The sequence below is a fragment of the Nicotiana tomentosiformis genome, chromosome 7 (genome assembly GCF_000390325.3).
Source record: "Nicotiana tomentosiformis chromosome 7, ASM39032v3, whole genome shotgun sequence".
NCBI lineage: Eukaryota > Viridiplantae > Streptophyta > Magnoliopsida > Solanales > Solanaceae > Nicotiana > Nicotiana tomentosiformis.
The window spans coordinates 14,019,857-14,047,642 of NC_090818.1; the positions used below are offsets into that span (position 1 = coordinate 14,019,857).

The window sequence follows — 27,786 nt, forward strand, 5'->3', positions numbered from 1 at the left end:
AAGAACGAAGAACAAATCAAGATTCAAGGAGTACGAGTTCAAATCAAAGTTCGTGCTAGTTGAATTCAAGATCATCATTCGTGGAAACAAATATATATTCAAGATCAAGCTCAAAGGCCCTTGAATTTATTTACTATTGGAAAGAAGAATCAGAGGATTCATAGAGATTGTACGCTCAATTATTTGAAATTAAATACTATGATTGTTGCAATATTTTTCAGTCTCGATTATTTTCTTGACGCAAATTTATGGCCTACACACGGTAGACACAAAGGAACATGAAAATGTTATTATTTATTGAAAATGTAAATACATTGGATATTCATACATTAAAGTCGTGAGGAAATGCACATATACATTAAAAACAGCTATTAAGGAAGATAATGGAAGTTGAACCTTAGATTATTGGCAATATTTAGATTCTAAGACATATGTATTAGGACTGTTTCAGAAAGGCAACAGATTCTACACAAAATTTGGTACACATTAACAAAGTTTATGTTAAATTCAAAGAACAAAATATTCCTTTGAATTGGTACCAAAGCATCAAGCATCACTACAAGAAATACATGCTACAGCCACATTTAATTAACGACATTTATGACAAATGTCATTAAACCGTTACGTTTCCAACATTTAGAGCAAATGAACGTCATTTAGCATAAGAAGTCATTAAATATTATGACATTTGATTCAAATGATGTATTTTTCACGATGTTTATCGACATTTGCAGCAATCTGTGGGAAATTTTCTATATTGACGCAGTTAAAATTTAAATCGCTCATTCTTTCTTTTTATTTTCCCTCTCTCCAGCCCCTTTTCAGAATCCTCCTCCTTTGAAATCCTAAATTCTTCGAGACAGCATCCATCCTTCTCTGTTCATCTTCCTCGAAAGGGACCATTCTATTTCTATCATATTTTACAGAATCATAGGTGATGGCAATCTCCACCTCCGTTCTCTTCTCTCGCCTCTTTAGGAGACCCTTCCAAACCTCCGTGAATAAATCTCCTTTCAAATCGAACTGAAATCAAATATGCAGTCAATGTTTTCTTCACCTTCGAGAGAAGCCAGAGTTGTGGGTTGTCATATTAAAAGATGGGTTTGTGATTCATTCACTCTGGATATGAAGTAAATCCTATTTCATATACGTGTGCCACATTCCGATATACAAGATATTGCCGCATGTCAGTGTATTACCTTTCTATAATTGAATTAGAGCACCTAATTTTATTGTGCATTTTAATTGATAAGAAATTTACCTTTTGAATTGTATAGTAGTATATTGCATGCCAACTGTTTGAGGGAATGATTTAGAGTTCTGGCTAAATTATTAAATGGATTTTGTTAAAGGAATCTATTGGATGTTCATGTGTGTATGTAATTTTTGTTTATTATCCAGGTTTATTTAGAGGCCAACTCGTTGATTGAACTACATAGAGTCCACATTAGGCTATGTAGCTACCAAGTTTCATTTTATCTTCCGGATTGGTTAGTTCTTTTAATTTATCCCATCAGGTTGTTGGGTTATCCCTTTGTAATTGTTATGTATATTGTTTCAGCTTTAATCATGTACTTTGCTCTACACCCTTTTGTGTGGTAATCAATATATATATATATATTTGTTACTCTGATGTTTACTTGCATTGTGTAACGACCCGATCGGTCGTTTTGAGAGTAATAGTCCCGATCCCCTATTAATTGTTTTCCCCATATCTTTCTTTGCTTATGTGACTTGTTGGGAGGCTTCGTTTTGGTTTTTGGAGTGCTTTGGGACACTTAATCCCTAAAACGGGAGCTTAAGTTTTAGGATTTTGACCGTAGTCGGAATTGTGTGAAAACGACTTTGAAATGGAGTTTCGCCGGTTCCGTTAGCTCCGTTGGGTGATTTGGACTTAGGGGCGTGTCTGGATTGTGTTTTGGAAGTCTATAGCTCATTTAGGCTTGAAATGACAAAAGTCGAATTTTTGGAGATTTTGACCGGCAGTGAAATTTTTGATATCGGGGTCGGATTTCAATTCCGGAAGTTGGAGTCAATCGGACGTGGTTTGGTTGGTTTCGGCATCGGTTGTCGAATTTAGAAATTTTAAGTTCTTTAAGTTTGAATCGGAGAATGATTTATGATTTTAGCGTTGTTTGATGTGGTTTGAGGGCTCGACTAAGTTCGTATGGTATTTTAGAATTTGGTTGGTATGTTTGGTCGAGGTCCCGGAGGCCTCGGGTGAGTTTCGGGTGCTTAACGGATGGAAAATTTGACTTGTGCATTTTCTGAAGTTGTTGGCTCTGGTGTTTTCGCACCGGCGGTGGGAAGTCCGCAGGTGCGGTCCCGCAGAAGCGAGAAAAAAGGTCGCATGTGCGCTTTTAATCTTGAGGGCCAGTGGTCGCAGGTGCGACGAGTAAGCCGCAGAAACAGAGCCGCATCTGCGAAAGAGAGATCGCAGAAAAGGATTTGGGGGAGGAAGCCAAGTTTCGCATATGCGGATGTATGAGCGCAGATGCGGAGCCGGGGAATTTAATGAAATTCCGCAGATGCGGAGCTTTAGCCGCAGAAACGGTTAATGGACCGCAGGTGCGGTTTAACTCGCAAAAAAGGGGCCAAATCAAGGGCTTGATTCATTTCTTCATTTTTGGACTTGGGAACTCGGGAATTGGCGATATTTCGAGGGAGTTTGAGAGAGAGCTTTGGGGTAACGATTGCTAACTCGTTTTTGGTTGTATTTCATTAATTTATGGTTGATTACATCATTTAATTTCGGATTTTTGGGTTGAAAAGTTGAGAAAATGGGGAAAAGGTTCTTCAACCGAATTTCTGAGTTTTGATTGGGATTTAGACATCGGATTTGGATAATTTTGGTACGAGTGAGCTCGTGATTGAATGAATGTTAGTATTTTGTGACTTTTACCCGATTTCGAGACGTGGGCCCAGGTCGACTTTTAGGGTGAATTTCGGAAATTTTGTTAAAGTCTTAATTTCATTAATTAGATTGGTCTATTATAGTTGTATTTATGATATGTAATTATTTTTGGCTAGATTTGGGCCATCCGGAGTCAGATATTTGTGGAAAAGGCATTCTTACTGATTGATTGAGCTTGGTTCGAGGTAAGTGGCTTGCCTAACCTTGTGGGGGCGGGGGAATCCCCTTAGGATTTGGTACTGTTTTGATATGTAAGCGCCGTGTACGTGAGGTGACGAGTACGTACACGAGCGAATTGTTGTAAAAACTCGATTTCTACTAAGTAATAACCTGTTTTTCCTTCATATTTGAGTCTTATCAACATGTGTAGTATCCTCTTTGACAAAAATAGCATGCCTGCTTGCCTTAATAGACAAAAATTAGCATTCCTGCAGCATGTTTAGTGGATATTTTCATGTTTTTCCTTGACTTGTACTTAGTCTAATTTGTAAGATTTCGTGTTGTAGTTGTCGAGTTCTATTGTTTGAGCTGCATATTTATTTTGGGACTACGGAATGGTATTCCGGGAGATCCCCCTGCCTTGCATATTTGCTTTGGGACTACAAAACGGTATTCCAGGAGATCACCCCTTATCTTGCATATTTACTTTGGGACTACGGAACGGTATTCCGGGAGATTCCCATGTCTTGCATATTTACTTTGGGACTACAAAATAGTATTTCGGGAGCTCCTCCTGCACATTTACGTTTGGGACTACGAGACGGTATTTCGGGAGAACCCCTGTTGTATTTCTGTGTACTGAGTTGTTACCTTCTATAAATTTTTTCTTCTAAAAATTCAGTCTTTATTTTGCTGCGATATTTCATTCTTGTCTTGCTTTATTATTATATATACCAGTAGGGTCCTGACCTGACCTCGTCACTACTCGACCGAGGTTAAGCTTGGCACTTATTGGGTACCGATTGTGGTGTACTCATGCTACTCTCTACACATGTTTTTCGTGTGCAGATCTGATGTCGCCCAAACTAACACCACAAATATAGGTAGTGAGGCGGTCGAAACAATAATAAAACCCAACGCAAGTCGGGGTCGAATCCTCTGGGAGTTAGAATTGGGATTAGGTATATATTTAGTATAATTATATAATATGTCTTAGATTACACTTCCACATTCTTGTTTGTTGTTTCTACTTCTACTTTAAACTATTGATTGCAATTATAAAACTAGGAGACAATATTTTTGGTTTTGGTTGTTTTCCAAATGATAAAAGATCTAGGGTCGTGACTTCCACCTAAGTGGTTACCTTATGGGTTGAAAACTTTAGGACAAGACTGATTGGTCGGAGTTGTAATATAGCAATCACACGCAATTACCCACTCTATACCTCTCGGTAGTTTGAGTGGTTTTTCCCAATTTGGCTTTCTCAAGTCTAAATGGGTATTGCACAAAATAAGTGATAAATGCTCAAGTCGGGTCTTACTATCTCTAGATTCAACCATTTAATTGGGGGCCCAATTTCTTGTTAGCCAAGTTTTCCTAGACTTAGTCTCTCTTTCTCAAGTTGAGACTAAGTCAATTAGGCATGAATCAATGTTTGCAACTATTAATTCTTGAATTCAAGCAAGAACTAGGCTAAATATCACTAACCCAATCACAAACAAGTCCTAAATCAAATACCCATTAAGTACCCACACTAGGGTTGGGCCACAACCTTAGCTAGAAATTTAGCTACTCATGAAAAATAAAGAAATACATGAAGAATTTAAGATAGAATCCATAATAATTAATTAGGGAAAGAAAATCTAATGTTTAGAAGCTAATCTAGTACAATATTACTCAAAACAGTAAAGAAAACCGGCTCAGGTGCTCTCCCAAAACAAAACTTACCCTAAAAATAACAAAAAGTTCTATTTATACTAAGCTGAAAATATCTTTAAAAAATGACCCTACGGAGGTTGTGTAGTCGCATAATTGTGTGTGTGGTCCGCACAACGAGACTTGGCTTGACAGGTTCCAGTTCTGCAGTCGCACAATTCTGGATTGCGGCCGCACTCCTTCAACTACTGCGGACCGCACATTTGTGAGTGCGACAACACCCTTGCTTCTGCGGTTGCACAATTATAGTGCGGTCCGCACTCCTTGATCTTAGACTATGGTTGTGTGAGACTTCAGCATACCGCATAAAAATGAGTGCAGCCGCACAAATATAGTGTGGTCCGCATTCCAACTTAACTCTGAAGTCCCATCTCTTTGATCTTTGTTTGCTGCGGACCGCATAATATTGAGTGTGGCCGTACTTGACATTCTGCGGCCGCACAATTATGGTGCGGTCCGCACTCCTTTAGCTTGCCTAAAACCAGCTCTCTGAATCTCCTCTTATTCAGCCGTCCGCATACTCTGAAGAAGAACTGACATGGCCTTTTCTTTGTTTTGCAGCCGCACACAGTATTGTGTGGTCTGCACTGTGGGCCTTTTTCCTTGTTTCGGTCCTTGTGCACTTTTGACTCCTTTATTAGTTGATTTTGACTCATTTGGCTTGTTTCCCAATGTTCCTGTATAAAAGCACATTTCATTAGTTTTCGGGAATACCTTTAAGCACTTTTGAGCTAAAACGCAAGTAAAAGAGAGCAAATAAGCTATCAAAATCCCAACTTATCAATTTTCCCAAACTTAAGCTCTTGCTTGTCCTCAAGCAATTAAGGCAATTCCAACCTCCACTAGAAAAGGGGATATTTCAGCTGGCCTAAGGTGAATCAATCACACATCAATTGGGACCAACAATTACTCATAACACATATGAATTATCAACAACGCAATGATTTGACTTTTTTATTACCATAGTTCTAATGTGACACTAGAGCATCAAAAGTTGACTCTATTCATCAAGGACGCTCGCTCTTTCACGTAGGTCATTTTGGATCTCAAACTCCTCCTCCTCTACTCTCCATTAGCAAATCTCACTTTAGAATGTAACACTCGAATCAAGGATTGTGAAAAGTGCGCTTATCTCTTTAAAAAGAATGTCACAAATTCGACTCTAAGTACCATAAGCTTGCCCCTCATGTAAATCACCACTAATGTAAGCTCACTCAACCTGAAATCATGTAGGGCTTTTGCGGGATATAATGAAGGCTTTTGGACCAAGGTAGGACTTGTTGGAATATAATGGTTTCATTTCCTCAAGCACTCCATTTTCTCTTTTCGGCTCTTACTTTTTCGACTCTTTGAGTCATTTTCTTTTTCCTCGGGGTAACTAGAGAGACGTAACGTCACTCTTTCTTGATCATGACATTCATTTTTCTCCTTTTCTATTTACTCCATGCCTATCATTATTGTTTTCTTTGAATCCCTTCAACTTTCTACCGTATTCACTTTCTTTTTGGCATTTTTCTTTTTGTTCTTTCTTTCTTTTCTTTGCCTTCCCTTTTCTTCATTTCTTTCTTTTCTTTGTAACTTTTATCACTTCCAAACACCTCGTCTCTCCCCCAAACTTATGTTTTTGCCAATTGTTTCTCAAGAATGCTAAGAAAAGATCGGGAGCCAAAAAAAGGGGCATTACCTAACGGATAAAGGCTTGTAACGTGGTTATTGAAAGAAAAGGGGCTTAGGCTCAAATGGGTTGACTAGGGATATCACATTGGTAGGCTATGGAAGATTTCAAATTTTAAATTGGACCAAGGAGAGCCTACAATCATTTCTCAAGCCAAGCTACACTTAGAATTTTGCCTAGAAAAATATTCGCGGCAAGTTCTAGACTATTAGCACGGGTACTTGGACTTGAAATTCAATACCCCACCTCTCATGTTGCTGAATTGCTAAAGAGAACAGAGTCTAGGGCCCACAATAATCCTAGTTGAGATTGAAAATCACAAATGGCTCGACTGAACCACTTGATGACTGCTTAAGTCAATACAAGAGTCAAAAGATCACAACTAGAGCTAATTTCATGCCAACAACTTTGTTTTTAACCATAAGATTGGAGGTAAATGTGTTGGTACCAAGTGAAGCATGCTTGAGACTCTTTTATTCATTACTACTATATTTGCCTAAACTTAAAAGAAAATGGAGTCAATCCCTTAAGAAGGTTGTCACGCCATCCATCATTGGGAAGAGCCACCCGGTTCACACAAAATCCACCTTTGGAAAGAACCGTGGCATTAAGAAAACCAAAGGCTTATTGATCACTCAAACGTAAAAAGAAGCTAACAAATCAAAAAGAAACTACTAAAGTAAATAAGAATTTATACTACTAAGAAAGACAAAGTAAAGAAGCTATGAAATAAACTACGGAAAGCAAGATAAATGAATATACAAACCGAAGTAAAATGAATATATACATCAAGGGAAATGGAAGAATATATACATAACCAAAGAGAAAATAAAGATAAAATAAAAATAGTATAAGAGTTATTATAGACTAAATGTCAATGTCAAATCAATCAAAATAGACCACCCCCCGAATAAAAATGAGCATTGTCCCCAATGCTTATCAAAAATAAGAACAAGTAGGGGTAGAGAGTTAAGAGAACTCCCTATGTGGTCTCAGTCTGCATGGCATCCTCAGCACCCTTTGTCTCCTCTAATTGTATCTCATCATCACCTGGCTGAGGGACAACAGGGTTGCTGAGCATCTGTATCATCTCCTCAGCGGTGTGGGTAGTCGCAACCGGCTCCGCAGACTGGCCGGTTACTGCCTATGGTGCCTCGGGTACTGCTGCTGTTGCCTACATGAGTAAATTTAGTGGTAGATCTCCGGTATATGAAAGCTTGGTAACTTCTGTTGTCAACTTATCCACCGACTTCTTCGAAGCTTGAGACTTTCGCATTTTCTTTACCTGCTTGCCCAACTCCTCAATGACATCCCCATGTGCCACGAAAGTTTCCATAATGGTCTTTTGGTTGTCCAGAATCTTCTTCTCCTCCACTGGCGAAGGTACCTGTGGTGCAGCCTGGGTAGAAGATTGTGCTGTAACAGCACTGGATATGTCAGACAACTTTGAAGTAGCTGCCTGCATCCAGTTGTTGAGACTCGTTAATGTTTGGGAGACTCACAACACAGTCAGTAGATAAGTAGATGAAGCTGGTGGTCTAGAAGAAAACAGTGGTGGTATGGCTAATATCCCGGTGAAAGGACCGGTTGCAGTGGAAGGCTCAGCAGCTGAATCAGTAACTACTACCGCTGGCTCCTCAGACTGGCCGGCGGAGGTAGTTGCCTTACCCTTGAACTTCGGGTTGTCAGCACCCTGCATGTGGTACCATGAGAAAGGCTTCCTCGCCTTTACTTCTATATCATATTGCCTCGGCTCTACCTTTTGATCTTTAAAGTATTCGGTGAGGAAGTTCGGGTACGGGTATGATCTCTCATCTTTCTGGACAGCTAATGTGATGTTGGTGGACATGATGGCACCAACATTAATTTAATACCCAGCCATAATCGAAGCCACCAGGACTGCACGGGGAAGTGGGAGGTTGTTCTCATTTAGGCACGGATCAATGCAGCTACACACAAATGTTTGTCACCTTTTTGCTTCAAATTTTAGGGTGGCTCGAACTATGGGAACCCCTGCTGTAAGCCACAGAGGTGTTGATCCTCGAATAGCCAAAATCTCGGCTAGCCACAAGTGACCTGCATCACCCATAGCCAGCTTCTCCAAGTATTGGACTGCTTCCACTTCTTCAAATCCTACATAAGAGTTCAAAGCACAGGAGTCGAATCGGATTTTCAGATTTCTCACTTTTGTCACCTTGGTACCCTTCTTAATGTGAGCCACATTGGCATAAAATTCTTTAACCAAGTGCTCATTTGCATCGAGATGCTTTAGGTGAACCATTTCTATCCTTCTCTCCTAAAACTGTCTGAGGACATTTGGGTTATGCTTGTCCAAATCCTTCATCAAGAATTGTCGCTCAAGAGTGAGCGATCTTTGGGGCCACCACTCTCTAAATCTATTGAAAGCAGTCAGGCTGACAAATCTGTCTTCCCATATCTCCCTTTTCCTCGACCTCTCTGAACCCCCCACTATAGCATCACCCCCTCTACCATCATCATCATCATCAACATTGATTGGTGCTACCGAGGCATGTGAGGAAGAGGTCTCAGAATCATGGATACCCTTTTCCGAACCTTTAGAAGAACTAGCAGCGGAAGATGATTTATCAACCAAGTGGAATCTACCCGGGACTTGTTGAGATTGGGTGTTAGGTGGGGCTTGGTCAGAGTTTCCCTCAGAAACTTCCCTAGATAGGAGATATCCACTGGTGTCTGATGATTCAGGGACTCTGTTGGCCGTAGACTTCTTGCTTATCACTCTCTGGATGAATAGTGGTAGGTTACTCTTGCTTCTTCCTCCGCCTCCGCAGGGTTCTGCCATCCCTTTTGATGAATATCCTCTACCACGTGATCTAACCATTATCTGCAATTATAACAATAAGAATCAGTTAGAGTTCAGGTTCATAGGACTCAAATACATGCATGACAGTTGCAGGCCAGTTGTGGATAAACAGTCTCTGGAGAGGCAGTGCAGGCCGCACAATTTTGACTACGGACCGCATATTTTTGAGTGCGGTCTGCACAATTCAAGAATACAGATGCCCTAACTTAGAGATTGTGGACCGCACGAAAGTGTGTGCGGCTGCACAATTTGGATTAGCACGGCACTGCTTTACGATTCATACAAGTTTTGCAAGAATTAGACATGGCCCTAACAATTAATCATGATTAGCTATTTTACCCAGGCCCCAATTAACAATTATGAAGCTACCCTCATGATTTTGAGCAAAGATGACTAACTATTGACATTTTTAGGCATAAAATTAACCCTAGACAAAAGAACAAAACTAAGAAAAGATGAAAAATCTAAAGATGTAATAAACATACCAGTGATGGAGGATGCAGGTGAGAATCTAAGAGATGAAATGCTTGATGTTTGAGAATTAGTGGAGGATGCACTGTGTTTGCTTAGGGCTTGAAGGTTCAGAGAATGTAAAGTTTAAAAAGATGAAAAAAGCCTTATTTATACTTTGACCTGTTGGGCCCAGACCTACCTGAGTGCGACCGCACAATTTTGAGTGCGGTCCGCACTTATTACCTGTTCCTTCGAAGACATTCTGCGGACCGCACAAAAGTGAGTGCGGTCGCAGAATTTGTGCGGACCGCACAATTTTGAGTACGGCCGCACTTTGTTAAGGAGTTTTGACAGGACAAACTTCAGAGAGCATGCAATTTTGATCTTCCAGTTGTGCGACCGCACACAGAACTGTGCGGCCGCCGAGTGATTGTGCGGTCCGCATAATTTTGGTGCGGTCCACACTTTTATGACACTTCCCTGCAATGCACACCCATTCCTGCATACACTTCAATACTAGTTAGCACAAAACAAAGCTATCTAACAAAGAAGAAAAACAAGAAAAAGAAAAAGATACATGGGTTGCCTCCCAAGAAGCGCCTAATTTAACGTCGCGGCACGATGCAGATTATCAATCATTTGAAATGAAGAACCGCCACAATGTGGCCATCATCAACCTTGCCAAGATAATGTTTAACCTGATACCCATTGACTCTAAACACCTCATTATTCTTATTTTTCAAATTTAGAGAACCAAAGGGGGTTACATTCACCACTTCAAAAGGGACACTCCATTTTGACTTCAACTTGCCCGGAAATATCCGTAACCAGGAATTGAACAATAGCACAAGATCACCCTCTTTAAATTCCTTGTTATGAATGTACTTGTCATGGAGGTACTTTATCTTCTCCTTGTAAAGAGACGAGCTTGTGTAGGCATGATACCAGAATTCATCAAGCTCATTCAATTGTGACATCCTTACATTTTCCACGACTCCCATTCAAGGTTCAAATTCTTCAAAGCCCACATGGCCCTATGCTCAAATTCTACCGGAAGATGGCATGCCTTCCCGAACACTAGCCGGTATGGAGACATCCCGATCGGTGTTTTGTAGGCCGTTCTATAAGCCCAAAGAGCATCATCAAGTTTTCTTGACCAATCCGTCCGGTTGGCATTGACTGTCATTGACAAAATACTCTTTATCTCCCGGTTGGATGCTTCAACTTGTCTGCTTGCTTGAGGATGGTAGGGGGTCGACACTTTGTGAGTAACACCATACTTTGTAAGTAAGGTGTCAAAAGCTTTGTTGCAAAAGTGTGATCCCCCATCACTAATAATGGCCCTTGGAGTACCAAACCTTGTGAAGATGTTCTTTTTCAAAAATTCCACCACACTCCTTGCTTCACTGTTGGGAAAAAGTAATGGCCTCAACCCATTTAGATACATAATCCACCGCAACTAGAGTTTAGGTGTTCCCACAAGAGCTAACAAACGGACTCATAAAATCAATACCCCACACATCGAAAGTATCTATCTCCAAAATGGTGGTGAGGGGCATCTCATTTTTCTTAGAAATCCCACCGACCCTTTGAAATTCATCACAACGCTTTATGAGATCGCTAGCATCCTTGTAAAGAGTAGGCCAATAGAATCCACAACTCGACACTTTTGTTGTCGTTCTAGCTCCACCATGGTGACCACCATATGGCGAAGAGTGGCAAGCCTCAAGAATTTCCATTTGTTCTTCCTCTGGCACACATCGTCGGATCACTCCATCGGTACATATCCGAAAAAGATACGGCTCATCCCAATAATAGTCAAGGCAATCCCGTTTGAGCTTCTTCCTTTGGTTTGAATAGAACTCATTTGGCACAATTCCACTCATAAGATAATTGGCAAAGTCGGTGAACCATGGCATCCCGGTCATAGAAATGGCTAGGAGTTGCTTGTCGGGAAATGAATCATTTATCTCAAGGCCATCATGTGGCCTCCCCTCCTCCTCCAATTGGGACAAGTGGTCCGCCACTTGATTCTCACTACCATTGCGGTCTTGAATCTCTAGATCAAACTCTTGCAATAGAAGCACCCACCGCATCAACCTTGACTTAGAATCTTTCTTGCTCATCAAATACCGAAGCGTCGCATGGTCGGTGTGAACAATCACCTTTGTACCCATCAAATATGGGCAGAACTTCTCCATAGCAAAGACAATAGTAAGGAGCTCTTTTTCGGTCACTGTGTAGTTGACTTGGGCATCATTCATGGTCTTGCTTGCATAATAGACCAGATGGAATATTTTGTTGATACGTTGCTCCAACACTGCTCCAACCGCCACCTTACTTGTGTCACACATGAGCTCAAAAGGCAAGCTCTAATCCGGTGCGATAATAATAGGAGTAGTAGTCAACTTGAACTTAAGAAATTCGAATGCCTTTATGCAATCTTCATTGAAATGAAACTTGGCATCCTTCTCCAAAGGTTTACACAAATGGTTAACCAACTTAGAAAAATCCTTGATGAATCGGCGATAGAACCCCGCATGACCCAAAAAACTCCTCACTCCCTTCATGGATGTAGGGGAGGGAGTTTGGAGATCACTTCAACTTTGGCCTTATCAACCTCAATACCATACTTTGAAATCTTGTGACCGAGGACAATGCTTTCCTCGACCATGAAGTGACATTTCTCCCAATTCAAAACCAAGTTAGTTTTCTCACATCTTTCCAATACCTTGTCCAAGTTGTTCAAGAAATCATCAAAGGAATTCCCAACGACGGAGAAATCGTCCATTAAGACCTCAAGAATATTTTCCACCATATCTGTGAAAATAGCCATCATACACCGTTGAAAAGTTGTTGGTGCATTACATAACCCAAATGGCATCCTCAAGAATGCAAAGGTACCATATGGACAAGTGAAAGTGGTCTTATTTTGGTCCTCAAGAGCAATAAGAATATGATTGTAGCCAGAGTATCCATCCAGGAAGCAATAAAAAGCACGTCCGGCCAACCTATCTAACATTTGATCAAGAAATAGAAGCGGAAAATGATCTTTTCGAGTGACTTTGTTGAGCTTCCTATAGTCTATGCACACTATCCACCCGGTGACAGTTCTGGTGGGGATCAATTCATTCTTGTCATTAGTTATCACAGTCATGCCCCCTTTCTTTGGGACATATTGCACCGGAGAAGTCCATGAGCTATCAAAAATGGGGTAAACAACCCCGGCATCTAACCACTTTATGATATCCTTCTTCACTACCTCTTGCATTGCTTCATTCAATCTTCTTTGATGCTCCACGGAGGGTTTAGCATCCTCCTCCAAAATAATCTTGTGCATGCAAAAGGTGGGGCTTATACCCCAAATATCCGCCAATGTCCAACCTATAGCTTTCTTCCTCTTTTGGAGCACCGCCAAAGTAGAATCTACCTATACGTTAGTGAAGAAATAGGAAAGAATAACAGGTAAAGTGGAACAAGGGTCAAGAAACCTATACCTGAGATGTGAAGGCAAAGGCTTTAACTCCAAAGTGGGAGGCTCCTCGATTGAGGGCTTTGTTGGAGGAGTCTTCCGGTTCTCAAGATCTAAGGACAATTTTTGGGGTTCATAAGTATATGACCCCATTCCTTGCAAAGCATTGACAAATTCCACAAATCCTTCCTTCTCATCATCATCATGATTGAGCAATACAACTTACAAGGTATCCTCAACATTCATCACAGCACTAGCATCATCAACAAGTACTTCGGTCACTAAATCCACGAACGAACATACTTCGTTACTATTTGGTTGCCTCATCGATTTGCACACATGGAAAACCACCTTTTCGTCACTCACCCGAAAAGTGAGTTCACCAGCTTCCACATCAATAAGAGCCTTCCCCGTAGCAAGGAAAGGTCTACCCAAGATAATAGGCACCTCATAGTCAAACTCACAATCAAGGATCACAAAGTCCGCTGGAAGGATGAACTTATCAACTCGGACTAACACATCATTAATAATTCCCAATGGCCTCTTCATAGTCTAATCTTCCATTTGCAACCTCATAGATGTGGGTCTTGGTTGCCCAATTCCCAAAGTTTTGAACACAGAGTAGGGCATCAAGTTAATACTTGCCCCCAAATCTCACAAAGCTTTGGAAAAGTCAGCGCTCCCAATGGTGCAAAGGATTGTGAAAGCACCCGTATCTTCCAATTTCGGAGCCATTGAGTGCACAATAGCACTCACTTGATGTGTCATCTTGATAGTTTCATAATTCATCGACCTCTTCTTGGTGACCAAGTCCTTCATGAACTTTGCATAACCCGATTTTTGTTCCAATGCCTCAACCAATGGTACATTGATAGACAAAATTTTCATCATGTCAATAAACCTTTTGAGTTGGTTCTCACTATTTTGCTTTTCAAGCCTTTGAGGGTATGGAGGAGGATGCCTTGGAATTGGTGCCTTAGCCTTTGGCACTACCGGTATGTCAATCATGTGCTCCCTATATGGGTTCACCTCTTCTTGCGTCTCCTCCACATTTTTATCAATATCAATTCTCACTTTGTCATTAGCTTGAACCACATTGCTTGGAATTTCATTTTCTTGAACTACAACATAATCATCCACAATTCTTCTTTGATTTGAGGTGGTTGCATCTCCACCTTTTCCACTTCTCGTAGTCATGGCCATAACATGTCCCGTATTATTCCCACCCTTTGGGTTCACCACCGTATCACTTGGTAGTGCCTCCTTAGGATGAGTGTTCAATGCTTGTGAGATTTGGCCAAGTTGAACCTCCAAATTGTGGATTGAAGTATTGTGGGAGGCTAATTGAGCATCGGAGTCGGCATTTTTCTCCATCATTTGTTTGAACATATTTTCAATCCATCCCATCTCATTGTTAGAAGAGCTCGAGCCTTGAGAAGGATAGGGAGGTGGATTGCTCAGTTGTTGGAACATAGGGGGCCTTTGAAAACCCGACCCCTAGTTGTTGTTGTTGTTGTTTCACCCTCCTTGATTACCTCCGCAATTACTTTGATTGTTGCCACCCTAATTGCCTTGGTTTCCTTGATTATTCCAATAGCCTTGATTATTATTATTTCCCCAATTGCCTTGATTGTTGTTGCCACCACTCCAATTTCCTTGATGGTCTTAGTTGTTCCAATTTCCTTGATTTTCTTGTGATCTCCATTGTTGTTGATTTTGAGCATTGTTTCTTTAACCTTGATAATTGTTGACGTATTGCACTTCCTCTTCTTTCTCATTATATGAATCACCTTGGTCATACCCACTATCATCTTGCATGAATTGTTCCGGACGGCTTTTGCCTTGTTGGCCTTTTTGCCGTCTCTTGTTCATAATCATATTTACACCTTCCATCGCATTCACTTGTTTTGGCCCTTGAATTTGTTACAGCTGAGCTTTGGCCAATTGGTTCATTGTGGTTGTTAACTCTGCGATAGCTTTCCCATGATCATGTAGTTCCTTGTGTAAGTTAATGACATTGGGGCCACCTTGCGGAATATTGGCCCTATTTTGCCATGCCGATGAGGTATCCGCCATCTCATCTAAAATTTCACAAGCTTTGGCATAAGGTGTGTTCATGAAGTTCCCGCTTACGAGTTGATTTACCACACATTGATTTATTGTGTTGATCCCCCTGTAGAAGGTTTGTTGGATCATGGCCTCGGTCATATTATTATTAGGGCACTCTTTAACCAAGGTGCGGTATCATTCCCAAATTTCATGTAATGGCTCATTGGGCTCTTGCTTGAATGCTAGAATTTCATCCCGTAGTGCAGCCATGTGCCCAGGAGAGAAGAATTTGGCAATGAATATTTTGGCCAACTCATCCCATATATGGATGGAATGATTGGGACTCTAGCCAGTCCAATGCTCTTCCCCGTAAAGAGAAAGGAAATAGCCTCAACCTCAGCGCGTCCTCAGAAACAGTAGTTTGCTTGCTGCCCCAAAAAGTATCGACAAACCCCTTCAGATGCTTGTAAGCATTTTGATTTGGAGCCCCGGTGAATAATCCCCGCTGCTCAAGTAGTGTAAGCATCACATTGGTGATTTGGAAGTTGCCCGCCCTAATGCAGGGCAGGACTATAGCACTTGCATAACCCTCGTTCGGCCACACCCGGTGCGCTGCCTCTCTTGGTGGAGGTGAGGGAGGGACGGGAACATTATCATTAGGCGGTCGGCCTCGCCTATTTGCTTGAGGTTCGGGAAGAACCTCATCTCCTTGATCATCGTCCACTTCCTCCCCCAATGGCAAATTACCAATGGGCTCGTTATTGAGAGCCATTCTCATACCTATAAGCAATTCAAAACAAAATTAGTGACTCGGAAGGAAAAGAAGACAAATCACACAAAAACCTAGATATATAGCTAAATCCATTTAACTCCCCGACAATGACGCCAAAAATTGATGTCACCCAAACTCACACCACAAATATAGGTAATGAGGCGGTCGAAGCAATAATAAAACCCAACGCAAGTCGGGGTCGAATCCTCAGGGAGTTAGAATTGGGATTAGGTATATATATTTAGTATAATTGTGCAATATGCCTTAGATTACACTTCAACATTCTTGTTTGTTGTTTCTACTTCTACTTTAAACTATTAATTGCATTTATAAAACTAGGAGACAATATTTTTGGTTTTGGTTGTTGTCCAAATGATAAAAGATCTAGGGTCGTGACTTCCACCTAGGTGGTTACCTAATGGGTTGAAAACTCTAGGACACGCCTGAATGGACTGGGTTGTAATATAGCAATCAATCGCAATTACCCACTCTATACCTCTCGGTAGTTTGAGTGGTTTTGCCCAATTTGGTTTTCTCAAGTCCAAATGGGTATTGCACAAAACAAATGATAAATGCTCAAGGCGGGTCTTACTATCTCTAGATTCAACCCTTTAATTGAGGCTATCAATTTCTTGAGTTCACCCCAATTTCTTGTTAGCCAAGTTTTCCTAGACTTAGTCTCTCTTTCTCAAGTTGAGACTAAGTCAATTAGGCATGAATCAATGTTTGCAACCATTAATTCTTGAATTCAAGCAAGAACTAGGCTAAATATCACTAACCCAATCACAAACAAGTCCTAAATCAAATACCCATTAAGTACCCACACTAGGGTTGGGCCACAACCCTAGCTAGAAATTTAGCTACTCTTGAAAAATGAAGAAATACAAGAAGAATTTAAGATAGAATGCATAATAATTGATCAGGAAAAGAAAATCTAATGTTTAGAAGCTAATCTAGTACAATATTACACAAAACAGTAAAGAAGAATGGCTCAGGTGCTCTCCCAAAACAAAACTTACCCTAAAATGACAAAAAGTTCTATTTATACTAAGCTGAAAATATCTGACAAAAATGCCCCTATGGAGGTTGTGCGGACACATAATTGTGTGTGCGGTCCGCACAATGAGACTTGGCTTGACAGATTCTAGTTTTGCGGCCGCACAATTCTGGATTGCGGTCGCACTCCTTCAACTACTACGGATCGCACATTTGTGAGTGCGACCGCACTCTTGCTTCTGCGACCACACAATTATAGTGCAGTTCGCACTCCTTGATCTTAGACTCTAGCTGATGAGACTTCTGCGGACCGCATAAAAATGAGTGCAGTTGCGCTTCTAATTGTGCGGCCGCACAAAAATAGTGCGGTCCGCATTCTAACTTGACTTTGAAGTCCCATCTCTCTGATCTTAGTCTGCTGCGGACCGCATAATATTGAGTGCGGCCGCACTTGACATTCTACAGCCGCACAATTATGATGCGGTCCACACTCCTTTAGCTTGCCCAAAACCAGCTCTATGAATCTCCTCTTTTGCAGCCGCACAATATTTGTGCGGTCCACATACTTTGAAGAAGAGTTGACATGGCTCTTTCTTTGTTTTACGGTCGCACACAGTATTGTGCGGTCCGCACTGTGGGCCTTTTGCCTTGTTTCAGTCCTTGTCCACTTTTGACTCCTTTATGAGTTGATTTTGACTCTTTTGGCTAGTTTCCCAATGTTCCTGTACAAAAGCACATTTCATTATTTTTCGGGAATACCTTTAAGCACTTTTGAGCTAAAAAGCAAGTAAAAGAGAGCAAATAAGTGGTCAAAATCCCTACTTATCAAGATCCATGTGCTCCTTATCAGCCACACTATCAGTGAGCCGAGACAGCTTTGGAGACTTCAAGTTATATTTTTCGCGTTTGCAGACCTCGAAGTCCCCTTCTACTCTTTCTCATGTCCATTATCTTCTGTATTTGTTTCTTTTGTTAGACTCTGATGTATAGAGACACTAGATTTTCCTTCTGTAGTTTGTGATTCACGATGTTCCAGGTTTTTGGATTACTATATATTTTTGAATAGTCGGTTATTGTACATGCCAAGCGGCATGGTATCCAGTTATGTTGTTATTGTTACAGTTAGTTGTTAAATTTAGGTCTTCATTTCATTATTCTGCAACATATTAGGCTTACCTAGTCGTAGAGACTAGGTGTCGTCACGACGTTATATGGAGGGAGTTTGGGTCGTGACAAGTTGGTATCAGAGCTCTAGGTTCATAGGTATCGTGAGTCACAAGCCGGTTTATTAGAGTCTCGCGGATCGGTACAGAGAAGTCTGTACTTATCTTCGGGAGGCTATGGAACTGTTAGAAAAATTTCACTACTTTGATTCCTTGTTGTGCGAAAATTGTTGACTTCACAAAAAAATTCTAAACTTTTGTATTCTATTCTCTCATAGATGGTGAGGACACGTACAGGCGGATCTGATGACCAGGCACCTGCGCCCCCTGCTAGAGCCATGAGAGGTCGGGGCCAGGGTAGAGGTCGGGGCCAGGATAGAGGCTAAGGTTATCCACGTATTGCAGCCAGAGCACTCGCACGAGCTGCTACAGAGGAGCCCCCAGTAGCTCCAGCTGGAGGCAGACACCTGAGGTACCTGTTTCTGCACCAGCCCTCCAGGAGACTCTAGCCCAGTTTCTGAGCATGTTCAGCACCTTAGCTCAGGCTGGATTGATTCCACTTGCTCCTGCCACATCTCAGGCTGGGGGAGGAGGACAGACTCCCGTCGTTGGTACTCCATAGCAATGGGTTCAGGTCGACCAGGTTCCAGAGATTGTACCAATACAGTCGGTAGCTTCAGCTCAACCCAAGGTTGGGGCAGCAGCTTCTGAGGTAGATCAGCTCAGACTTGAGAGGTACAAGAAGTACCACCCATCTACCTTCAGCGGATTGGCTACAGATGATGCTCAGGGTTTTCTGAAGGAGTATCATCGTATTCTCCATACAATGGGCGTAGCGGAGACGAGTGGGGTTTCTTTTACCACCTTCCAGCTTAGAGGAGCAGCTTATTAGTGGTGGCGTGCTTATGATCTGAGTAGTCTGGATGAGGCAGCTTCACTTATATGGACTCAGTTCTCGGATATGTTTTTAAAAGAGTATGTCCCTTGGAGCCTCATGGACTCATAGCGGGCGGAGTTTGAGCAGCTGCGCCAGGGATCTATGACTGTGTCAGAGTATGCAGTTTGCTTCAGTGATTTGTCCCAGCATGCACCGGCCTTGGTTTCCACAGTTTGAGAGAGGGTTCATCGGTTTATTAAGGAACTCCACCCCAGTATCCGAATCAGTATGGCAGGGAGTTAGAGATGGATATTTCTTATCAGCAGGTTGTGAGTATTGCTAGAAGATTGGAGGGCAAGCTTGCCCGGGACAGATAGGAGAGAGAGCCCAAGAGGTCTCGAGAGACTGGTTATTATTTTGGTGCTCGTGCCCCAGCAGCTCGCCATGGTAGGGGTTGTGTGAGTCGCCCCATTCATTGAGCTCTTCCAGCCGCCAGTGGTGTTTCAGCCCCTTCCAGGCCCTAGGAGCCTTATTATGCACCGCCAGTATCTAGTGTACCTCCTGCATGGGGTGTTCCTAGCGGCTAGTCCAGCGGATCTGGCCCGAGCCAGCCACAACAGCCACGCCCTCCCATAGCTTGTATTAAGTGTGGCGACACTCGCCATATGGTGAGGGATTGCCCCAGATTTAGGAGGGGTGCACCTCCACAGACTTCTCGGCCACAACGTGCTCCACCGGGTCCTCAGGCTATGATTACAGCACCAACTGCCACCCCACCTGCTCAGCTAGCCCGAGGTGGAGGTCACCCTAGAGGGGGAGGCCAGGCAAGCTATTATGCCATTCCTGCTCGTACAGAGGCAGTTGCTTCTGATTCTATAATTTTAGGTATTGTTCTGGTCTGTCATAGAGATGCGTCGGTATTATTTGACCCAGGCTCTACTTATTCTTATGTGTCCTCTTATTTTGTCCCGTATTTGGGCGTATCGATGGATTCTTTGAGCTCTCATTTTTATGTGTCTACTCCTGTGGGAGATTCTCTTGTTGCGGACCGCGTGTATCGGTCATGTTTGATTGCTCTTAGTGGTTTTGAGACCAGAGCTAATTTATTATTGCTTAACATGGTGAACTTTGATATTATTTTGGGCATGGACTGGTTGTCGCCCCATTATGCTATTCTTGATTGTCACGCTAAGATCGTGACGCTGACTATGCCAGCTTTACCATGATTAGAGTGGAGAGGTACCTTAGAGTATACTCCCAGCAGAGTTATTTCATTTCTTAAAGCTCAACGAATGGTTGAGAAGGGGTGTGACGCGTATCTAGCTTATGTGAGAGATGTCAGTATTGATACCCCTACAGTTGAGTCGGTTCCAGTAGTGAGGGACTTTTCAGATGTGTTTCCTGCTGATCTTCCGGGCATGCCGCCCGACAGAGATATTGCTTTGGCATTGATTTGTTGTCGGACACTCAGCCATCTCTATTCCTCTGTACCGTATGGCTCCTCCTGAGTTGAAGGAGCAGTTACAAGAGTTGTTTGATAAGGGCTTCATTCGGTCCAGTGTGTCACCTTGGGGTGCTCCTGTCTTATTTGTGAAGAAGAAGGATGGTTCTATGCGGATGTGTATTGATTACCGCTAGTTGAACAAAGTCACAGTGAAGAACAGGTATCCATTGCCTTGTATTGATGACATATTTGATCAGATACAGGGTGCCAGAGTGTTTTCCAAGATTGACTTACGTTCAGGCTATCATCAGTTGAAGATTCAGGAGCCAAATATCCCGAAGACTGCTTTCAGGACTCGGTATGGTCACTATGAGTTCCTTGTGATGTTTTTTGGGCTGACCAATGCCCCAGCAGTATTTATGCACTTGATGCACAGTGTGTTTCGGCCCTACCTTGACTCATTCATCATTTTGTTTATTGATGACATTCTGGTGTACTCCCGAACTCAGGAAGATCATGAGTATCACTTGAGGACTGCACTTCAGACATTGAGAGAAAAGAAGTTATATGCAAAATTTTTAAAGTGTGAGTTTTAGCAAGACTCAGTGGCATTCTTGGGTCATATAGTATCGAGTGATGGGATCCAGGTGGATCCAAAGAAGATTGAAGCAATGCAGAGTTGGCCCAGACCGTCCTCAGCTACAAAGATCCGGAGTTTTCTTGGTTTGGCGGGGTATTACCGTCGCTTTGTAGAGGGATTCTTATCTATTGCAGCAACTATACCCAGAAGGGTTCTCCGTTCAGGTGGACAGAGGAATGTGAAGAGAGCTTTTAGAACCTCAAGACAACTTTGACTACAGCCCCAGTATTGGTATTGCCTATAGGTTCGGGGTCTTATACTGTATATTGTGATGCATCATAGAATGGTCTCGGCGCGGTATTGATGCAGGACGGTAGGGTGATTGCCTACGCATCCAGACAGCTGAAGGTGCATGAAAAGAACTATCATGTCCACGACCTGGAGTTAGCAGCTATTGTTCATGCCTTAAAGATTTGGCGGCATTATTTGTACGGTGTTCCTTGTGAGATGTACACCGATCACCGGAGTTTGCAGCATCTTTTCAAGCAGAAGGATCTTAATTTGTGTCAGAGAAGGTGGTTGGAGATGCTTAAGGATTATGATATCACCATTTTGTACCACCCTGGGAAGGCCAATATGGTGGCCGATGCTTTGAGTCGCCGGGCAGAGAGTTTGGGGAGCTTAGCACATCTACCAGCAGCAAAGAGGCCTTTGGCGTTGGATGTTCAGGCCTTAGCCAGCCAGTTTGTGAGATTGATATTTCTGATCCGAGTTGAGTATTGGCTTGTGTGATCTCTCGGTCTTATCTTTATGATCGTATTAGGGAGTGTCAATATGATGACCCCCATCTTCTTGTCCTTAAGAACACGGTCCAGCACGGTGATGCTAAGGAGGTCACTATTGGAGATGATGGTGCATTGAGGATGCAGGGCAGGCTATGTGTGCCCAATATAGATGGTTTACTTGAGTTGATTCTCCAGGAGGCTCACAGTTCGCGATACTCTATTCATCCGGGTGCCGCAAATATGTATCCGGACTTGAGATAACATTACTGTTGGAGGAGGATAAAGAAGGACATAGTAGAGTATGTGGCCCGATGTCTAAATTTCCAGCATGTGAAGTATGAGCATCAGCGGCCAGGTGGGTTGCTTTAGAAGTTGGAGATTTCGGAATGGAAATGGGAGCGGATCACTATGGATTTCATTGTTGGACTCCCACGGACTCAGCGGAGGTTTGATGCAGTTTGGGTGATTGTGGATCGGTTGATCAAGTCGGCTCATTTCTTTCCTGTGATGACAATCTATTCTTCCGAACAGCTAGCTCAAATCTACATCCGTAAGATTGTCAGGCTTCATGATATACCGATATCTATTATCTCTGACCGAGGTACGCAATTTACATCACGGTTCTGGAGAGCTGTACAGCATGAGTTGGGTACTCGGGTTGAGTATAGCACAGGATTTCACCCTCAGACGGATGGACAGTCCGAGCGCACTATTCAGATACTGGATGATATGCTCCGCGCTTGTGTGATAGATTTTGGGGGGTGCTTGGGACTAGTTTTTGCCACTTGCTTAGTTTGCTTACAACAACAATTATTAATCCAGCACTCAGATGGCACCATATGAGGCTCTGTATGGTAGGCGGTGTCGGTCCCCAGTGGGTTGGTTTGATCCGGGCGAAGCCAGATTATTGGGTACGGACTTGGTTCAGGATGCCTTAGAGAAGACTAAGGTAATTCAGGATAGACTTCGCACAGCCCAGTCCAGACAGAAGAGTTATACAGATCGGAAAGTTCGCGATGTTGCATTCATGGTTGGAGAGTGGGTCTTGCTCCGGGTTTTGCCAATGAAGGGCGTTATGAGGTTCGGAAAGAGGGGCAAGTTGAGCCCAAGGTTTATTGGTCCCTTTGAGGTGTTGCGGCGAGTTGGGAAAGTTGCTTACGAGCTTGCCTTACCTCCCATCCTAGCAGGAGTTCATCCGGTATTTCATGTTTCGATGCTCCGAAAGTATCACGGCAATCCGTCTCATGTGTTGGATTTCAGCTCATTCCAATTGGACAAGGAACTATCTTATGTTGAGGAGCCAGTGGCTATTTTAGACAGGCAGGTCAGAAAGCTAAGGTCAAAGAACATTGCTTCCATGAAGGTTCAGTGGAGGGGACAACCGGTTAAGGAGGCGACTTGGAAGACCGAGCAGGATATGCGCACCCGTTATCCTCACCTTTTCACCACTTCATGTATGTCTATATACTCGTTCGAGAGCGAACGATTATTTTAAGAGGGGGAAGATGTAACGACCCGGCCGGTTGTTTTGAGAGTAATAGCCCTAATCCCCTATTTACTATTTCCCTATATCTTTCTCTGCTTATGTGACTTGTTGGGAGGCTTCGTTTTGGTTTTTGGAGTGTTTTGGGACACTTAGTCCCTAAAACGGGAGCTTAAGTCTTAGGATTCTGACCGTAGTCGGAACTGTGTGAAGAAGACTCTGAAATGGAGTTTTACCGATTCCTTTAGCTCCGTTGGGTGATTTTGGACTTAAGGGCATGTCCGGATTATGTTTTGGAGGTCTGTAGCTCATTTAGGCTTGAAATGGCGTAAATCAATTTTTTTGAGATTTTGACAGGGAGTGGAATTTTTGATATCGGGGTCGGATTTCGATTCCGGAAGTTGGAGTAGGTCTGTAATGTTGAATATGACTTTGTGTGTAAAATTTAGGGTCAATCGGACGTGGTTTGGATGGTTTCGGCATCGGTTGTCGAATTTAGAAGTTTCAAGTTCTTTAAATTTGAATCGGAGGATGATTTTGTGATTTTAGCGTTGTTTGATGTGGTTTGAGGGCTCGACTAAGTTCGTATGGTATTTTAGGATTTGGTTGGTATGTTTGGTCTAGGTCCCGGGACCTCGGGTGAGTTTCGGGTGCTTAAGGGATGGAAAATTTGACTTGTACATATTCTGAAGTTGATGGTTCTGATGTTTTCGCACCTGCGGTGGGAAGTCTGCAGCTGCGGTCCAGCAGAAGCGAGAAAAAAAGTCGTAGGTGCGCTTTTAATCTTGAGGGTCAGTGGTCGCAGGTGCGACGAGTAAGCCGCAGAAGCGGAGCCGCATCTACGGAAGAGAGATCGCAGAAGCGGATTTGGGGGAGGAAGCAACGTTCCGCAGAAGCGGACGATTAAGCGCAGAAGCACATCTGCAGATGTGGATATATGTGCGCAAGTGTGGAGCCGGGGAATTTAATGAAATTCCGCAGATGTGGAGCTTTAGCCGCATAAGCGGTACCGCAGAAATGGTTAATGGACCGCATGTGTGGTTTAACTGGCAGAAAAGGGGCCAAATCGAGGGTTTGATTCATTTCTTTATTTTTGAACTTGGGAGCTCGGGAATTGGCGATTGTTCGAGGGAGTTTCAGAGAGAGCTTTGGGGTAACGATTCCTAACTCGTTTTTGGTTGTATTTCATTAATCTATGGTTGATTTCATCATTTAATTTCGGATTTTTGGGTTGAAAAGTTGGGAAAATGGGGGAAGGTTCTTCAACTAAATTTCTGAGTTTTGATTGGGATTTAGACATCGAATTTGGATAATTTTGGTACGAGTGAACTCGTGAGTGAATGGGTGTTCGTATTTTGTGACTTTTACCCGATTCTGAAACGTGGGCCCGGGTCGACTTTTAGGGCGAATTTCGAAAAATTTGTTAAGTCTTGATTTCATTAATTAGATGAGTCTATTATAGTTATATTTATGATATGTAATTGTTTTTGGCTAGATTTGGGCCATTCTGAGTCGGATATTCGTGGAAAAGGCCTTCTTACTGATTGATTGAGCTTGGTTTGAGGTAAGTGGCTTGCCTAACCTTGTGTGGGGGAAATCTCCTTAGGATTTGGTACTATTTTTATATGTGAGCGACGTATACGTGAGGTGACGAGTTCGTACACATGCTAATTGTTATTAAAATCCAATTTCTACTAAGTAATAACCTATTTTCATTCAAATTTGAGTCTTATCAACATGTGTAGTATCCTGTTAGACAAAAATAGCATGCCTACTTACCTTAATTGTTATCTGAATTCCGTGCAGCATGTTTAGTGGATTTTTTCCTGTTTTTCCTTGACTTGTACTTAGTCTAATTTGTAAGATTTCGTGTTGTAGTTGTCGAGTTCTATTTTTTGAGCTGAATATTTATTTTGGCACTACGGAAGGGTATTCCGGGAGATCTCCCTACCTTGCATATTTACTTTGGGACTACAGAACGGTATTCCGGGAGATCTCCCCCCTTCCCCCCATCTTGTATATTTACTTTGGGACTACGGAACTGTATTTCGGGAGATTCCCCTGTCTTGCATATTTACTTTGGGATTACGGAACGGTATTACGGGAGCTCCCCCTGTACATTTACGTTAGGGACTACGCGATAGTATCTCGGGAGATCCCCGTTGTATTTCTGTGTAATGAAATGTTACCTTCTGTGAATTCTTTCTTTTTAAAATTCGGTCTTTATTTTACTGCGACATTTCATTCTTGTCTTGCTTTATTATTATATATACTAGTAGGGTCCTGATCTGACCTCGTCACTACTCGACCGAGGTTAGGCTTGGCACTTACTGGGTACCAATTGTGGTGTACTCATGCTACTCTCTGCACATATTTTTCATGTGCAGATCCAGGTGCTCCTTATCAACCGCACTATCAGTGAGCCGAGACAGCTTTGGAGACTTCAAGGTACATCTTCCGCGTCTGCAGACTTCGGAGTCCACTTCTACTCTTTCCCATGTCCATTATCTTCTGTATTTTTTTTTGTTAGACTCTGATGTATAGAGACACTAGATTTTCCTTCCGTAGTTTGTGATTCACGATGTTTCGGATTTTGAGATTACTGTGTATTTTTTAATAGCCGGTTATTGTACATGCCAAGCGGCATGGTACCCAGTTATGTTGTTATTGTTACAGTTAGTTGTTAAATTTAGGTCTTCATTTCATTATTCCGCAAAATGTTAGGCTTACCTAGTCGTAAAGACTAGGTGTCGTCACGACGTTATACGGAGGGAGTTTGGGTCGTGACATATTGTCTTTGTTGGTTTATCATGTGTCACAACATATACTAGTAAACAAATAGTTTGGTGCATTATCTTGTTTAAAATTATGTAGCAAAGGCAATAAGGCCATTGTGCCTCTATTAATACTTTTCTTAATTTTTAATATAGTTCTTTTTTGTTCGTTCCCTAACTAGTTTAGTATAACTCTTTTCTTTTCGATTTCAGTTATTGGAGACAACACTTCTGATGGATGTGAGCTACTATAGTGTGAGGGAGTCCTAGGCGTGATGATATACTGATAACAAAGCCTTTGCATCAAAGAACGCGGATACGAAAGCTTCAAATTGTGTAGGCTATTTTGGAGATAATAACAAAGAGAAAAGTTACAATTATGTATATACTGTACTTGAGTGTTTTTTTTAATTAATTATCTGTGGTGTATGATACTTGAAAGTTTTGATATGAATGTGAATATTTGCAGTAATGCAAAGAGCAAATAAATATATTTGTTGTAAAGCGGCATTTATAATAAATGTCTTTGTTTTTAGTTTTAACCATACGTTTATATTTTTTAATTTACAAATTTTGTCGACATTTTTTTATGTCACTAAGCATTTACCGAGATTTACGTAAATGTCAGAAAATTTCCGATATTGAAATTTTTGATATTTGGCCTAAATGTAAAATAAACGTCGGTAATTAATTATGTGACATTTATGTGACCTAATATGACATTTATTTAATGTCGTCGTAGCTCATATTTCTTGTAGTGCATTGAGAGAAAGATCTTTGATGATCAGCGATTAAAAAATAATAACATATTTGTTAACACAAAATATCACATGTTTTGAGAGTTGAGACTTCATAGATTGCAATTATTTTAATGCATCTTTCATCATAATCGCTCAAGGAATTGAAAAACAATATTGAAGGACTGATTCGCAATGTGATAAGAAATCGCATGAAATAAGTTCTAAGATTATTAACTTCAAGGCCACTTGCCACAACATGAGGTCCTTCTCCTTTAGAGTAGTTGATAGAATTAATTATAGCTGCTCAATGCACATTTTAGAAAGACTACTTGAAATTGTAGACTTTGGCCGCCTAAACTTCTCCTCATTTCAAAAGATGTCACCTCAGTTCCAAGATTTGAAGAGAATAAACCTTGAATAGATAGAAATTTTCGAATTTCTCTTTTTACAATTCTCTGGACATTCCATGAAATAATCAGGTAGACGTTCATTTTTGTTGTTTATGAAAGATATTCTCTTGGCAGAAGCTGATATTTTAATATGTGATATCTCAGTCAACCCAATTCCAACTTGAATAAGAGAATTGTGTTCATTCCCAAAGGAATTAGCTATCCATATAGCAACATCATGAACCATGTCATGCATCTTCACAGAATCAAACTTATTTTTCTTAATTACTTTGGCATTTGGATCAGGAAGGAAAAATTGAATGTCTAACGGAATACTTTGGTGTTTAGATCCTTTCTACAACCCGCAATCTCAAGGTATGGAAATGGAATTTCCTGATCTTTGGAATGCACCATGGTAGCTTGATATGAAAATCAAGCTATAACTCTGCATAACTGCAATCAAAAATAAAAATGAAAGTGTTAAATAAAGGATATTACGCTGC

At 41.8% G+C, this 27,786-nt stretch overlaps 1 long non-coding RNA gene across 1 annotated transcript; it reads left to right on the plus strand.

Moving 5' to 3' along the window:
* Window positions 1–579: 579 nt before the first annotated feature.
* On the plus strand, window positions 580–26,565 carry LOC117280417 (uncharacterized). The gene is made up of 2 exons (XR_004510952.2): window positions 580–1,517; window positions 26,368–26,565. It is a non-coding gene; the product is annotated as an uncharacterized lncRNA (long non-coding RNA).
* The last annotated feature ends 1,221 nt before the right edge of the window (window positions 26,566–27,786 follow it).